Here is a 14,828-nt window from a genome sequence, read left to right as displayed (position 1 = left end):
ATGATAGTGAGTTTTGTAACTATTCAATAAGATAATTTTTTCCAAAAACTGTATATTTTCTGTTCATTTTGTTTTGACTACCTGAACGATCCCGTTCACATAATACATACCTCTTAGCCTAGATATTTGTCTGATAAGTCAGTAGTCACTAGCAGTGCCACCCTAGGAGGAGTTTTAGTCTTCAAAGTCCATTTGTCCTGTTCAGGATGATACTGCAAGTCTGTTCTATCTTCAGCTTTCTTCAGCTGCTCTTGAGTGGGGAGCCCAGTAACATATTTTGGTTCCTGGTACAGAATTGTAATAAGTCATCCTCTCCAGCAATTCCATACCATGCATATAACCTCATGAAACCTTGAAAGAAAAAAAATCTGAAATAAATTAATACAACATTTTAAGGTAATGAACTAGATGCATTAAACAGGTCATCTGGGCCCCAATATATCCCTTGATTGGACCCTAGCTTCATTAATTTATTAATCAACTATGTTCAAAAATTTTAAAAACCCACAATTTTAAAAACCCACAATTACTAATTACACAGTGGCAGAATAAAACCATCACCCTTCTCTTCCCACTTGAACCCTCCTCAATCAGTGCCTCAGGGGATATTAGGGGTTCCTGTCCTACCAGACAGAAATGTAGCTGTTATCAGTGTATGGAGACCCCCCCCCCTCCGATCATCTGCGCCCTGGCCTCAACCAAAGACCTGATGGAATTGCTTTGTCTTATAGGCCCTGTTTTGTGACTGTTGGTTTGTAAAACAAAATTTAATTTGATGACACTGTATAAATAACAGTGAAAATAATAATCTCATTCTTCTCAAACCCATAACCTGTATAGCATGGTTCTGCTGGCACATTCCCTTAGACAAATCAGAAGTCAGAATTTATTATAGATATGCTAAAAAATAACCTGCTTGTATTTCTTTCTACAGAAATGAAGTTCAGGTGTCTTTGTAATTCATTTGTGTTCCTGTGATGGCTATGAGAAAAATAATACATTTTTAATGTCAGTATTGAATCCCTGCAGCTATTGTGAATAATCCATATCTAACCTTTCTTTGTCATAAGGTAGTTGTCATTAGGGAAAGCTGTAAAAGAAGAGGATCTAAAGCAGTAAATAATCAATATTACTCAGAATACATAGAGAAGAGGCTGATATCAATAAGTTGGGGAGGGAGAAAATGAAAAGAAAAATAAATGTGTATATATACCATTTAAATGTATATCTTTACATTTGTTTGCCTTTACAGATGCATGAGGACAATATTTCCTTTGTTATTAGAGATACTATGAATATATATACTATCAGATTCTCTGCTTTTTCTCTGTAAATTGAATTTTATTAAGTCTCATGTCCTGAGACATGACTGAAAGCCTTCTGTAAGAAAATATTTTGCTGACAAAAATGCTTGTCTTCAGGGGAGTATAGATGCCACTTTGCAAGTGACATATCTACCAGCAATATCAGACATTGCCAGTTAATATATTTTCTTCAATAGTTTCAGGTCAGTTCCCTCTTGCTCTGGCAAATAGGTTGCTAGGGTGGTGAAAGCCACCACATGTAAATCCATTATGGATAGTATAATCCATCAAAAAGACATAGAAGGATTGTCGACCAAGATATTAGTGCTTCTTTATCATTGCAGAGGGACAGACATGTTAGTCTGTTGTAGAAAACTACACAGAAGTCCAGTAGTAACTAAAAGGCTAACATGTCATTTATTTCAAAGTTTTAATCTGTTGGCACCTTTGTTGGTCTTAAAGGTGTCACTGGACTCAAATTTTGTTCTACTGCTTCAGAACAACATGAACAATTATTTTAGCAGCTGAGTCAGTGAGCTCTGACTCACAAATACTAGGTAATATTGGACTTATGCAAAATAATTTTTCTTTAGTGAAGGGGAACTTTAAAAAGTGTATATCATTCTGAAAAATTAGGCAAGACTTATCTGAACAATTTTAGGTTAATTAGTGTTTCTTGTTTGGGTAAAAGCTGGAAGAACAATCCTCCATTCCCAAGAGATTTATTTTTCCGAGAATTCTGGTCAGTAGATTGGAATGACATTGGTGTCCATAGTTTACAGACAGAAACAAGGAATGCCTTCTTGCGATTTGACCTCCCTATAGCTTTTGACATAATTGATCATGGTATTCTCTTGGACTGAATGAAATATCTAGCAGGACTCCTCTAGTTTGGAGTCCCATTAAGTTCTGTTACCATTTTCATTTAATTTTATATCTTTGAGTCTGTTTATCTGAAAGTTAGGGATGCTGATTATCAACATAGTTATGACAGCCAACTATATATGTTTATAAAATATCCAAAAACATCCAGAAGCAACCATCTCTGTCCTAAACCAGTCGCTAGAAATCATAGAGAAATGGATGAAGTAGAATGAACAGAAATAATCCAGAGCTGATGCTGATTGTTGATTGCAGCTGATAAGATCATAAGAGCTCTCTCCAGCCTTTCTTTATATAGACGTTGCTCCAATCCCTTGATTATCTTGGTTGTCCTGTTCTTTATTTTCAAAATTCAAATGTCAGACCTTTAATGCCATAGTAATAGTAACAGTCATACAGGTACATCTATTTTTTTCTCTCTCTTTGCAATAGTGTCTTTAAGATAGGCTGAACAGAACTGAACGAAGTATTCTAAATGAGGTCACATCATGACTGTACAACGACATTACAATATTTAGACCAATTCCACACAAGGAATTTGCCCTTGCACAGTTTCCCGTTGCTCACAGATTTTATGCTTTCTCCACATGACGTCAGCAGCAACCTGGAGCTCTCCGGTGGTGCGGGTTTTGGACAGATTTGCCTAACAATTGGGGTAATAGTCAAAAAACAATTTGCCACTTCTTATACTTCGAGTTGTGGTGCAAACAGGGGCAAGCATGTCTGGAGGGAGAAACGCGCAACAGTCTCAGTAGCGTTATGCTGTTTTAGAAGGTCTTGGGAACTGAATTTGGCCTACGATTTCTGCTAAGGGGCCACACTATGAACAAATTACCACACACAGAAATATTAACAACCCGCCACTCTTAGCCAAGGCCGACTCATGGTGGTTTACAATTAAAAATATAATAAAACCCTTACTGTACAAAACAGTGACAAAAATATAACCATTTAACAATTCAACAATTCACCCCCTAGCTCAATAAACAACCAACCCTAGCTCAATAAACCCCAACCCCACCTGACACAGTGCTTTGCTGCTCCATTAATGTTATTTAGTAGTCTGTAAATCTCATATTATTGGGTCTCCCCACTATTTTTGCTTTAGCATGCATTTTTCACAGACACTAGTCTTAATTATTCTGATTTGTCATTGCAGTGGGAGAAAACTATAAAAATAAATATTTTAATAATTATTCCTTACTACATATAATTATAGAATTGTGAGACTAGAATAAGGCTAATTGTGCCATGCTTAGCAAGTTGCCAGAGTTTTGCCATTTTATGCAGAATTTTTTGTCATAAAATATCTGGCTAAGTGAGAAGATAATTATAAAATCCATTTTAATGCAATTTCCATCAAAACAAACACCAAACCACTGAGGAAGCTCAATAAAATTGTACAGTTTTTATTGGATCACTAAACTAAAACCATTTTGTTAAATCTGTCAGTCTTCCTATTTCAGCTGTTTGAATGTGGCTCCCCTGAGATCTTTTACTTGACATTTTTATATATATTCACATTTCTTTTCCTCCAGAGGCTTTCTGCTACTCTTTGTTCTGTGTCTATTGTTCCTTTTATTGGTGCTGTCACAGAAAGAAACCTTAAAGCCTAAATCATTTAAGGAAGTCAACTCTGGAGTCATACTGGGCAAACATCCAGGCTTTCAAAGATTCCCAAAAGGCAGAGATTCTCTAAGACAAAGGAGAAAAGTTATTTGGTTTGGATTGGGGAATATCAGACTGGAGAAGAGTTAATGATCAAGGAACAGCTGGACTTGGTTGACAGTACTTTCATAAGTGATACTAGAAGTATACCTTCATATATAATGTATCACTTAGGAGAATTACTAATGTGATATAGAAAGCAGAGACCTTTTTAATTTTGTGCTTTCTAGTCAGTGTATCTTTTTCATGCCGTTAGTACAGTTTTCACAGACAAATCAGTGAAGTGCATTTGAACTATGCCTGCAGCATTTCTGTCATGTTATCAAATTTGTCTTTTGTCACATTGTGGGCATAAAAGGAAGTTTGTGCCTGCCACAAGAAGCAGCAGGAACAGGTTTTCCTAGTTGCGTATTTAAAATATTTGCATATCACTTTCCCCTCTCACATAGGGCCACAAAACTGCTAACATCACTAGCAGTTATCTAGCCTCTTAGAGCCACTTTCCAAAAGGTAAGTAGCAAGACAAACTTCTCAAGGAAAAGGGTTCTACAACCTGATAGAACCCCCAAGGAAGTCCTGTCACATATGGCTTCTCACCAACATCTGACAGTCTTTGAAACGGAACTTAATTTATGCATTTTTAGGGTATATTTATTTGAACCAGGATTGTGAGCTAAGGTTTTCCTAGACCTAAGATGAATGGTCTCTTGTTTAGATTTTGGGACCTAAAGGAAGAGGAATTTCCTCCAAAATACCCTTAAATTATGATCTTATTTACTTTTAGTCAATCCATATTACTATGTGTCCATTGCCAATTCAATGCCATTTCCCCCTGCTTAATGATCACATTTCAAAAAAGGCAATATCTGCAGTTCAAGAACGCAGCCTGCGTATTCTGACAAATGGTTTGCACTTTACCAAAACAAATAAAAAAGGTCTCTGAATATTATTAGACTTGATTCCCCAGACTGGGGCAAAGGAAGGCAGTCAGGTTGAGGACAAACAGAATTCTACTAATGCTCACATGCTTTTAGGAGGATGTATGCAAGCAGTAATTGAATGCACCACAGGGTGGTTTTATAATCTGGAGTTTAGTTCTTGTGAGGCACATGGAGTATGAAGAGCTCAGTATGGAACTTGAAGGGCTGTGAGCTTGACTGTACCAGATGTCAGTAGCATTTGTTTTCATATCGTTTAATATTATTATGTAAGGTTTTGGATATGTCTGTAAATGTACTTATTTTCAGAAAGCATATTTACATGAGAAAAAGCTAAGAGTTTAGCAAAACAGGAACTGGCCAGAGTCCTGTCCACCTTGCCTTGCTTCCATGTGAGTCAGCCATGGTCCAGAAATCAGAAATTCCCACTGGTTTTTTTTTCTGTTTAGGCTTTTTAATCAATGTCACATGGCATCAATGCTCAATCAACTTTCAGCACCATCAAATGGCCTTCTCGGGTATTTTATTTTATTATATAATAAATGTGGGTGGTTTGATTGGTTCATGACTAAGATCTAGGCATTTTCTTTGAAGATAGAGTTTCTGCAGTTCTGAAATGTTGTCCTTCCCTGGAACCCAAACAACAACATCTGAAAAAGAAATCTAGGCTTGGGTCCCATGGAAAAGATCCCTGTAGGTAAGGGAAGAGGTAGTTTTCACTGATCCCCCCCTCCTGGCCTTAACAGCCCTCTGATTTCCCCCTCATGTTCTTTCTGGCGGCCCTGTATTCTCCAGATATAACATGGGGGGGGGGCATTTTCAGCTGCTTTAGGAGGGGAAGGGCAGCAAAATTGTGGTGCTCTTCTCCAGACTACAAAGATCAGTTCCCCTTGATAAAATGTCTTTTTGGGAGGGTATATTATGTGGCATTGGACACAGTCCTCTCCTGTTTGAAAATCTGGATCCCTTTGCTTCTAACAGCCTTCCCTCCAGCCATTTTCTGCTGGTGGGGCTCTGAGAAAGAAATCTGAGAAGGAGGAAATGCGAGGACCCAATGGGGGGGATGTAGCAGATTCAACTCTTCTCTCCCATTCCTTTCCCATTGAATTCAGCACTGCCACTGCAGACCACAGACATAAACAGAAAGCCACTCTGTCCTCCTGACTCCTGCCAAGGAGAAATAACCTTGGGGTTACTAGTAGCCTTGGTTCAGAAGGAATGCTCTAATCTGTCTGAAGATACTGGGGTGAATCCTACTGCTTTCCTTCCACTCCATTGAGCACAGTTTGAAACCTTCCTCCAGGACATGAACATTACTTCCAGTTCAAGTGGTTTTTCTATTGATATCATGTCTTTGATATTTCTAAGAAGGCAGTATAGAACTTTTCAGAATAAATAAATAATAATAATAAGCAGGAGAACTCTTCAGCACTTTAACTGAACATTTTCAACACCTGATTGTTAAAAAATTACTTGATAAATTATCCCATAAGTGATTTGGAACACAAGGACTTAGCTCCCTGAGTCTTTCCTGGTTTCAGTGGGAAAGAGGTTTCTCCTCCACCCGACGAATAAATTAATTTCTCAAGAAGCAGCATTTGCCAGCACTAGAAAAGCTTCTGCCATAAGCATTGTAGTGGGCTTTGTGGTGTGGTTTTTGCTGTGGCAGTTGTGCTTTAAATCCTAACTGGAAAAGCATTTTGAACCAGGAGATATACGACAGTTGTGGGGGATAGTTGGTCCCTGGTGGTAAATAAAGGGGGTAAAAGGTCATCTCTACGCATGTGCTTGATTTATGGCAGTAGTTTGACAGCAAATTAAATGTCACATAAAGTTGGCAAACGATGAAACAAATCGATATTTAGGGGGGAAAGCTGATACAATTATTCTGTTAATCAACACCATTAGGCGCACACAACTTGATTTAAGACATGCAGTTTAAGACTCTTTTTCACTGACAATGGGCTGCAACTGTTGAAAATACCCCCCAAAGTATTCAAGAAGATAGGCAGTAATTATAGCAATCCTCAACAGAAATAGTTCCCTGAAGCAGACGGTGTCCCTGCTGGAAGTTTTTAAAGAAAATGACCACCATCCACCTATTAGATTTGCTAGCAAATATCAGGCCACTCTCACCTTTCCCGTAAAGTTCACATAAGAGCCTTCTTAGCACTGCCTGGCATGCCATAAGCACATCTTATGCAAAACTGGCCCACATAGTTAGTCTTCATGGTACATCAGTGTCTTCAATCCAGCCACCTATTCCCAGGCTTTTATTCTTTACCTGCAAGTATGAACTGAAGATCTGAACTGCACTAACGAGCATCCAAATAATCGCTCCGTTTTTTGTTCATTTATTTTGCTTTAAAGCGATGTGCTTATTAAAACTTGATGTTGGTTTTGTGTCCTGGTCAGTTTCCAATAATGGAAAAATTCAGTTGGAGGTTTTAAAAAGTTGCTTCTGTTTGCTTGGAAATAATAATAGGTGAGCCATGAGAGCAAAAGTGGGTGCTCATCATGGAAGGATACCATCTGACACCCAAACCCCAGTGAGAGAAAGGAATTCACAATCCGGAGGTTTTAAAATGTGGGTCCTTAGCCAAGTCACCCAGTACCTAAGCCCCACCACTCAGCATAAGCAGAGAGACAGGATGGCTCAGAGCCATGAATCTGCCCAACACCCAAACCCCATTAGGGAAGAGAAGTCGACAATCAGGAGCGTATAAAATGTGGGCCGAATCATGAACCAGTCAAAATTTGTGATGTTTTAGTTTGTGAGGCCATTTGTGTTCGTCCTTATTCCTAGTAGTTGTGTTTTCATTTAATTGGTGTTTGGATGAGACTGAAAGTCAATGAAATCTACTCCAGGATTATGTTCTCTCTCACCCCACATTTCCCACATATCTCTTCTATGAATGCTCACAAAAGCAAGTAGAATCAATCAAGCATACGTTCTTCAGTTCTGATTTTTATAGTAAGATCCATAAAGAAGCCACTGACCTGTTGCTGGAAAGTTTCCCTGGTTGATCAAATAAAATCAGACAAATCTTTTGTCTGATAAAAACCATCAAACTACATGCCACGAGGCTAGATTCTGCACCCAGGTCTGCAGATTCAAGAAAAATTTGTAAGTCAGAGACAATTGGTTTGAAGCACTTTACATCAGGATTGGTAAGAATTTTAAATTTCTACAAATAATTTTATTAATGGGTTTAATCTTTGTATTCATCTGTTTTATTTATCCAATTGTGTACCATTGACTGAGACTGTCTTTAAACACATAAGATTTTATTTTTTTTGTATTGTGATTTGTTCTGGTTAAAGACGGAAATAAACTATGATATCTTGCTTGTTTTATTCTCATGAATACTTGTCCTTCATACAGCATAGCTATCTGCACTTACCTTTTAAATTGAACTGTTTTACATAAATGAGGCTATTTGCTTGAATTTCATTGTAATCTGAGTTATTCTGTTATGTATACAGTGGCTATGGAGACAGACCACTGTCCTGCATGGGTCATTATTATCACACAATATGATAGTTAGTTTTCCTTATGCAGATCTGTACTTTGTGTCATTTTGCCACTCATGATCCTTTTAAGATGTCTAGTTTTGGCATACTATAAGATCTTCTCACGCCTCTTGTGGTGCAGGGTGGTAAGGCAGCCGACATGCTGTCTGAAGTTCTGCCCATGAGGCCGGGAGTACGATCCCAGCAGCCGGCTCAAGGTAGACTCAGCCTTCCATCCTTCCGAGGTTGGTAAAATGAGTACCCAGCTTGCTGGGGGGTAAAATGGTAATGACTGGGAAGGGAATGGCAAACCACCCTGTATTGAATCTGCCAAGAAAACGCTAGAGGGATTCACCCCAAGGGTCAGACATGACTCGGTGCTTGCACAGGGGATACCTTTACCTTTAAGATCTTCCCAGCTGTGAGAATTATGTTTTCTGTTTTCATTCTATGGGGGACTGAAGCACTGGAAAAATTGTTTGTTTGGACCAATGGCATACGAGGGAAGGGAGTACTTCCTGTCTTAACAGTTATTTCCCCTGTTAATTCTTTAGCTGGAAGCTCTGTGGGGACTGTCAGAAAAATCCTGTTGTCCATGGTATGAAAACCACTGAGCTTGTCTACAGATCAGTCATCTGTAACATAGAATTTAAACAACTGGTAATATTCTGTGTGTATTCTGATTCCACTGTAGTTTGAAATCAGGTTTTTCTTTCTCTCCTTTCCAAGTTGAGTTCCCCATTTCATGAATTAACTGTGAAGCAATCAAAGCCTCATAAAGTGATGTGCTTTCATTAATACACTAGTATTGTTTGCTCTCCCTATCAGTAAAATCCATTCTGATGTTACTGAGGGGCTCAGGCTGCTATTTTCTCATATAGGGCAATCTTTTCAGTGTATATTCTTGTATCTACTAAACATGTATTAAGCCCCCCCCTTTAAAAACCATTTGATAGTACACTGGAAGGTGTTCCTCTTAGATGAACATTTTGACAAGGCAAGACTGTGTGACTTAAAGCTCAACTGAACACAATCTGCTGATAATTCTGCTTTCCTGTTGAAAATAGTCATTATGTAATTACTTATTTTATTTATACCCCACCTTTCTTTTCACTTAGGAGATAAAGTGGCTTACATAATTCTTCCCTTTTCCATTTTATTCCCACACAACTCTATGAAGTGTGTTAGGTTGAAAGTTTGTGACTGTCCCAAGATCACCTAATAAGATTGGGTGCGGACTGCTGGCGACAAGCCTTCTCTGGAGCACTGAAGAGCAGCAGGGTGATCACCTGGCAGTTTCCCAGACCGAGGCAACAGAGTCACCTGGTTGGGCCCGGGTAATTCGTTGTGGGCCTCAGCCAACACGCCCAGGCATGCCGAGTAGACACCGAGCCCAGGGCAGGACTCTTGAAGGCTCAGGGGTGGGGAGCTGGAGTAGAAGGCTGGAAGGGAAGAGCAAATAAAGGAAAGGGCAAGTGAGAGCAAGGGGGTCAGAGCCTGGAGAGTGAGAGGAGAGCCTTGAAAGAAGACCTTGAAAGAGGGAGAAGGAGCAAGGAGGAGGAGGAGGAGGAGGAACAGGAACAGGAACAGGAACAAATAACAGAGTGGCAGAGCCTAAAGCTGGAGAAGGAAGAGGAGGCTGATGGAGCCCTCTTCCACGGTGGTGAGGAAGATGAGTCAGACTAAGCTGATGACGTTCCTTCCCCACCACCCATCTGGTGCCCTCCTAAAGGGGGAGACTGTGGTGCATTCAAACAGGCGACAGGGAGAGCCCTATTTGACAGAGCTGCAGCATCCCACAGTGAAGTACTCATTTTGCCATGACCTTTATTTATTATGTCACTATATAAACTTCATACAAAATTAATGACATTGTCCACACAATGAATGATCAGTAGAGAAAGGCCAACATCAAATCAATAGCATCGGAAAGGGTCACTAAACATCCTGCTGAAGTGTCAAAACCTGACCTGCGGGAATTAACTCCCTGAGTTAAAAGGGCATTTCCGTTGATCATTGGCATCTTTAGCAGGGGATATTGAATAATAAGGTGTCTGTAGGGATAACTGACTACATTCCAAATATTAGCATCATCTTAATATTAAGTGGGCATAGCAGATCATTCCATATTTTTAAAATAAGACCACACTCCTCATCTATCCAAGAAATGGTGCCAAAAGTTGATTGTTTTAATTTAGTAAATTGACCTTTTGTTTTTAGCAGGTGACTATTATTCATTTATTTATTTATTATATTTATATACCGAGGGCTCAGGGCGGTTTACAGAAAACAGGGAGGATACAATTAACACATGGTAACAGGTAACATATAAGCTGAGTTTATTTTCATTAAAAATATCCAGCTCCATTGTGAAATAGCTTTCTGATGGCTTTAGGGAATTTTTCTGCTGATACGGTTGATGCTCTTGCTGATGGTTGATGAGGAATTGTCACTGGTGGTTGACGTGATCTCTCCTTGGTGCCCCCTCTCAGGAGAAGCTCCTTGGTAAAAAGCAAGGGAGGCAGCTAGAGCAACAGCAGAGGAAGACTTGAGACAATCCAGCAAGATAAGCTAAAGGTCACTCAAAGCCTAGTGATGTGTTTGCACAGTACAGGACAGTTTCTGATACTCAGAGGTTTACAGAGATTCATCCTTTCGGATGAGGAGGTCTGCTCAGTGCCTTGTTGGGATACTTTGCACATAAAATCTCCCATGATTATACCAGCTTGAACTTTACATTATCAGCAAGAGATAAATAGTGTCTATATGCTGACTTATCCAGTTGTTTTGATATACTTTCCATTTATTCAGTCTGAGAGGGAGAACAGGATCCTTAAATGTTTGAAACTTACCACCCATTTGTGTAACCCTTGCTCTTCCAGGCTTAAAGCTGCCAGGGGGAGTCTTAGCAACAGTTAATGCAACTTTTATAAAGGGATTAGTCACCAGAGCCTTGAAAAGGGCTGTGGTGTGTCCATTGCTTAAAAAATCAACCCTGAACCAAGGAAATATGAACAATTTTCAGCCAGTTTTGAATGTACTGTTCTAGAGCAATGGGACTGAATGAATGGCAGTTGAGCAACTTCAAGGTTTCTTGGATGAAGTTAACTTTGTATTATGACTCCAGGCCTGGCTATGGGACTGAAATAGCTTGGTTGCTGAAATAGCTTAGATGACACGTACCAGGATATGTGACCCTGTTAACCCCCCTGGATCTCTCAGCAGCGTTCATGGTACCCTTTTGGACTGCCTTTCACAGTTGGTACTGGGAGGCACTATTTGTGGTAGTTTTGGTCCTATCTGGAGGATGGATCTCTGAAGGTGTTGCTGAATGAATGCTGCTTGCCACTTAGACCTTTGGCCTATCAAGTCCCAAATGATTCCATCTTATTATCCATGCACTTTAACATATACATGATGAGTCTGCAAAGCTACTGAAGGGTGATGCATGCCTGTTGCCACCATACACATGAAACTTTTAGGTAAAGTCATCCAAAGATTTGGGCTGGGTTATCACCAGTGCCTGTCACAGGTGAGGCTAGGAGAACCAGCTGGCCAGGGCCTCACATTCGTAAAGGGCTTCTAATTTAGAGTTTTGGTATTATCTTCAAATGAGGTTATACATATAGTTGCAGAGACACACTGACAGGATTGAAGAAACCTCAAAAACTGAAGTAGCCATCTCGACCTCTAAGAGGCCCTGATCATCACCAATATGTGAATGAAACTCAACTTTGTTGCATACTTCCAGTGGATTGGGGAGGCTATAGAAACCCTGAACCAGCCCCTGGAGGTAGATATGGAGTCGATGTGAGCTAATAAGGTGTAATTATCCCTACAAGATAGAATTGCTATGGGTGAGTGTTAGGACTAACCCAGGATTAAAGATGTTCTCTGTTCTGGATGGGGTCGTACTTTTAAAAGAGAAAACCTATTGCTTACTGCTAGGGAAGCAGGTAATGGCCATGGCCAGGAGTGCCTTTTACTTGGTTCAAATGGTTTCCCATCTAGAGCCTTTCCAGGACAGAAATTATCTGGCCACTGTCGTCATACCCTGGTAACATCTAGTCTAGATTAGAATATTGCAGTGCTGTTTGTGGCTGCTTGTGAAAAGTGTTCAGGGATAGAATGGGTCATAGAGTCCATATCCCTCCAGTATCGGTCCATCTCTACTAGCTCCCAGTTTGTTTCTGAACCAAAAACAAGGTACCCTGTATGGTTCAGGATGAGCATACCTTAAGGATTTATTTATGTACTAGTAATCAAGCCCGCTGCAGCTAAATGCAGTGGGTGCTAGGACTCATCGACGGCGGCGGCGGGCTGGTCGTCGTCGTCGTCGGTGGCGGCAGCAGCAGGCTTCTTTGGGCAGCAGGCAGGCAGGCTCCGTCGGGCGGCGGGCTGACGCGGCGAGAGGCGCTTTCCGCCTCTCGCCGCGTCAGTCCGCCAGGCAGGGAACCCCCGGCAGCCGCGCTTCGTGCGACTGCTGGGGGCTCCCTGGGGCAGCGGGCTGACGCGGCGAGAGGCGCTTTGCGCCTCTCGCCGCGTCAGGCCGGGAGCAACTGCGAGCCGCGCGCAGCGCGGCTCGCAGTTGCTCAGGCTGGGAATCGGAGGGACCAATCGGCAGGCGCTTCGCCCCTGCCGATTGGTCCCTCCGATTGTCTGTCGTGAGGAAGGGTCCAACCCGGACCCTTCCTCATCACAGACAAAGCCCACCTCAAGGGGGCTTAACGAATTATTTAGTCCGTGGCGCCCGTGGCACCACGGGCTGTTTAAAGATATGTGCAAATTCCAATATTGGTGACAAAAACCCATCTACAACCTCTCTCCCATCCACACCCAATGACAACAGCACACAGCCACTTCTGGGAGAAGTAACTGCCCAGGTGTCCGGCACATGGGCCTCTGCAGGAAGGGACCCAATCTTCCTTAGCCTGACCTCAACAAAATGCCTGGCAGAAGAGCGCCATTTTACAGGCCCGGCAGAACTGAGACAGCTCTGTCAGGGCCCTCCCATTGCCTTCTCCCATATGAACTTATTTGACCACTATGATTATCAAAGACACTGCTTTGGGTCCCATATTCTGAGGCGAGACAGATGGCAACCTGAAAAGGGGCTTTCAATCATGGCTTTGTAATTATGGAATGCCCTCCTCAGGGATATTTGTCTCCTTCTATCACTGACTTCTGCTGGTGGGTGACGATTTCTTCATTTTGTTAGTGCCTTTTGTGTTTCCATCAGTAATATAATTGTAGTGCCCAGTGTTTTAAGTGCTAGTTTCGTGTTTTAATATATGCACTTTATTTTTGACTTTGTTTATATAATGGTTTTATAATATTTTGGTTTTCTTTGATAACTGACTCAGTGACCCAGCAAATAAATAAATAAAGGCAAATAAAATGGGACAAGAATTGCTGAAATTGCACAAAACTGAAACTTCTTGATGGTATAGTGGAAATTGGCTCTAAAAGTCTAGGTGAGATAATATAAAAGCTATCATATAGTCAGGCTTTTAAAGCAGAAAAAACAGAAGTCATAGAGCAAGAGTATCATAAATTGGCAACATTGTGATGGGTAGAACCGGGCATTAGTTTGGTGAACTATAGTGAAGTATTTAAAACATTTGCTTTAATGGATATTTGAATCATACCACTTTGCTTAGGACAGGGCTGTACAAACTGTAACTCAGAAAGATGTAATTTTATATAGTGAAAGTAGGTATTTGAAATAATAAAAAGTATGAAAACAAATTCTGTGTTTATTATTAAAGAGTCTGAACAATTCTTCATGGGGCTCTTTTATAGTCATCAGAATATCATACTTTACATTGGACTTTGCTTTGACAGAAAACAATACTACATGAAATTTCTCCCCGGAACACTAACCTCCATTGAGATGTCATGATATTATTATTATTATTATTATTATTATTATTATTATTATTATTATTATTATTATTATTATTATTAGATTTATTTCCCGCCTCTCCCGATAGGCTCGAGGCGGGTCACAACAACTAATCCCATTAAAATTCCCATTAAACATCAATCTACTAACATGGCGGCTAAAAATCCCATCCCTCCCCCAATTATTAAGAGGTGAAGAGGAAAGGATAGGGGAGTAGCGTACACTCCAACTCCTAGGGGGGGGGGAGCGATGTCCCTGATTCGCTGACCCCAGCCTCAACCATAGACCTGGTGGAAGAGCTCCATTTTACAGGCCCTGCGGAAAGCTGACAAATTGCCTTTTGTAGCCGTGGTTGGAAAAACGAACTGTAGTAGTCTAAAGTAACTACTCTTAAATTTGGCTGCTTCTTCCCTCCTCTTCTACCTCCAAGCTTCTTCCCTCTTCTTCTACCTCCCAGCAAGGGTAATGTTCTGCCTATACTGTCCATAGGGAGCAGTGATTTGTTTGATTTGTTATTTTTGAATTCAGATGCCACAGCGAACCAAAAGCAGTACAGACAAAACCAACTTAGGATCTGTTTTAAACCCCAGGTTATTGAATTGTCTTCTTTGGGGTATC

At 40.6% G+C, this 14,828-nt stretch overlaps 1 protein-coding gene across 1 annotated transcript in view; it reads left to right on the top strand.

Annotated features, from left to right (window-relative positions):
- Positions 1 to 14,828, top strand: part of MAP1B (microtubule associated protein 1B) — a 70,078-nt gene that overhangs the window by 32,205 nt on the left and 23,045 nt on the right. The window lies entirely within an intron of this gene.

Source organism: Paroedura picta, chromosome 7 (assembly GCF_049243985.1).
Source record: "Paroedura picta isolate Pp20150507F chromosome 7, Ppicta_v3.0, whole genome shotgun sequence".
Taxonomy (NCBI): domain Eukaryota; kingdom Metazoa; phylum Chordata; class Lepidosauria; order Squamata; family Gekkonidae; genus Paroedura; species Paroedura picta.
Note: the sequence above shows the minus strand (reverse complement) of the source record. Positions and strands in the feature narration are given on the sequence as shown.